Source organism: Vespula vulgaris, chromosome 2 (assembly GCF_905475345.1).
Source record: "Vespula vulgaris chromosome 2, iyVesVulg1.1, whole genome shotgun sequence".
Lineage (NCBI taxonomy): Eukaryota > Metazoa > Arthropoda > Insecta > Hymenoptera > Vespidae > Vespula > Vespula vulgaris.
In genome coordinates, this window is record NC_066587.1 from 1,884,550 (window position 1) to 1,887,069 (window position 2,520).

Here is a 2,520-nt window from a genome sequence, read left to right on the forward strand (position 1 = left end):
CTCTTTCTCCCTCCTTCTCTCTCTCTCCCTCCCTCTCTCTCTCTCTCTCTCTCTCTCTTTCCCTCGATAATGCGGCGGCGACGACGATGACGACGGCAACGGCGGCAGCGGCGGCGGCGGCGGCGGCAACGGCGACGGCCGTTCGTTCGTTCGTTCGAAGAGAGTGGAGAACGAAGGAACGAACGAACGAATGATATGTGGCAACGCCGCAGGTGGCGCTGTTACACCGTAACTCTCTCGCGAAGTTCGCGACCAGTCGTAGTCGTTCGACTGTTCGCGTTGTAAGCTTTAGTAGCTTAGTCCGTGTCGGGTCGGTGAGCCGTGTCGTAGTCACGTTTAAAGTTCCGTCCTCGTAAAAGAAGGGCCCGCGAAGGGCCCGGCGCGATTATAATACGCGATTAACAAAACGATTTACATAGAAAAAAAATCGAATAGGCTAGAAAGAGAAAGAGAGAGAGAGAAAGAAGTAATAGAAATATTAATTAAGAAGAATACGAAATAAAGAAAGGACGAATTGATCTGTGCGGAAGGATCGGAATAATCAACCCAGATGTCACGATGACGACTTATTATACGTCATTTACGAGTAATATAATATTATCGATATTTAGATATAATAATTCTTTTTTTACGACGACGAACAACAAACGCAAACAACAACAACCAACCAACTTAACCAACTTAACCAACCAACCAACCAATACTCGCTGGTTCTTCCCGAGTTCCGAGTTTGCGGCGTGACGCGCGAAAACCCGTAGCCGAGAGTTTTGCTTCCTTCCTTCCTTCGTTTCTTCCTTCCTTCCTTCCTTCCTTTCTTCCTTGCTGTTATTTTTTTCTTTTTTCTTCTCTCTTTCTCTCTCTTTTTTGCCCTAACTCCGGGTCCCGCCCGGATCCCCGCACTCTTCGTCTCTCTGCGTATGGTTGTTGGTCGTGTGGTGTGTTGTGTGCGTATCCTATGTGACACGGAGAAAGGAACCAGAGGAACGAGTTAGAAGTTAACGAACGAGAACGAGAACGACAGAGAGAAAAGAGTAAGAGAGAGAGAGAGAGAGAGAGAGAGAGAGAGAGAAGACATGCATATATATATATATACAAGCTCGTCTCTCTCTCTCTCTTCGGACGAAGATAGATACGTAAAGAGAGAGAAAAAAAAGAGCGTCGTATTTTCTAGTGTTGTGTTGTGTTGGTGTCGAGGGAATGAGATAAACTCGTGTGCATTGTCGATTTCGAGGAGGCAAATTTTTACATCCCTCTCCTCAAACTCTTCCCCTCTATCTGTCATATCTCCTTCTCACTCACTCTCTCTCTTTCTCTCTCTCTCTCTCTCGTTCGTCCAAAAGGAGTAGGGTGGGGTGGGATGGTAGCGGGGGCGGGGACGAGTGAAAGAATAAGACGAAAAACGAGAGAGAGAAAAGAGAAAAAAGAAGTGAAAAAAGAAAGCAAGGAAGAAGGAAAAAAGCAGTTTTTCGATCGAAAACATTCGATTAAAAGAAGAAGGAGCAAGACGATTTTTCCTAGAGTAGGAAGAATAAGGAGCGCCGCTGACGTTCGAGTGTCGTTTCTTTCTCTCTCCGTTTCCCGTGGTGGAATACGCGAGGCTCCTCGAGTGACTCCTCTCTCTCTCACTCTCTCTGTCTCTGTTCTTCTTCTCGTACTGTCTCTCTCCATCTCTCTGTTCTGTCTGCCTTTCTGCTGTGTGTGTGTGTTTGTGTGGACGACGTACTTATCATACTTTCTCACTACACAACCAGAAAAGGAGGATCTTTTTCTCTATCTATCTTTCTCTGTTTCTCTCTCTCAGTATCTCTATCTATCCATCTATTTATCTATCTATCTATCTATCTATCTATCTATCTATTGAAAGAAAGAAAGAAAGAAAAACTGACACGCGTTTTGGCGAGACGAATTTTTTCTTCGTCGATTATTCGTCGGATTAATATGCGCCTATGCGTGCGCGTGAACCGTGTACGTTAGGTTTGCGTTTGCGTGCACGGTGCGTGTTTTGTTAGAGAGACATCAGCGAGGCAGTAACAGCAATAGTAATAGCGATGTAACAGTAACAGTAACAGCGAACGGCAACGACACACTGATATCAACAGTAACACCAGTAACAGTAACAGCAGCAGCACCATGCATTCGCCAGAGAGAGAAAGAGAGAACGATAGATAGATAGAGATAGATAGGTAGATAGAAAGAGAGAGAGTGAGAGAGAGAGAGAGACGGCACGCGCGCACTCACGTACAACGCGCGAACGAGAGCCCTCGTTGGTCCGTGCCCTGCGATAGTGCTGGGAGTGTCTCTTCTGCTTTCTCAGGCCCCCGATAGCAGCTAAGAAAGTGTTTCGAGAGACAGAGAAAGAGAGAGAGAGAGAGAGAGAGAGAAAGAAATAGAGATAGATAGATACATAGATAGATAAATAGATAGATAGATAGAGAAGGAAAGCCTACGTTTTTTTTTCTTTTTTTATTTAGAAGAAAAATAAGAGGAGTGCCAGCCAGCAGCAGCAGCACCAGCCCCAGC

The 2,520-nt window shown here is 45.6% G+C and overlaps 1 protein-coding gene across 4 annotated transcripts in view; it reads left to right on the forward strand.

Moving 5' to 3' along the window:
- Window positions 1-242: 242 nt before the first annotated feature.
- Window positions 243-2,520, forward strand: part of LOC127061462 (lateral signaling target protein 2 homolog) — a 45,476-nt gene continuing 43,198 nt past the window's right edge. For 2 of the 4 annotated variants that reach the window (XM_050988353.1, XM_050988354.1), the window contains exons 1-2: window positions 243-586; window positions 2,472-2,520. The exon at window positions 2,472-2,520 is cut by the window's right edge and continues 1,105 nt beyond it. The gene's annotated coding sequence lies outside the window, so the exon portion shown is untranslated. Of the gene's footprint in view, window positions 587-629; window positions 1,032-2,471 lie in introns of those variants that run through there. The other 2 variants (XM_050988351.1, XM_050988352.1) reach the window with 2 other exon arrangements.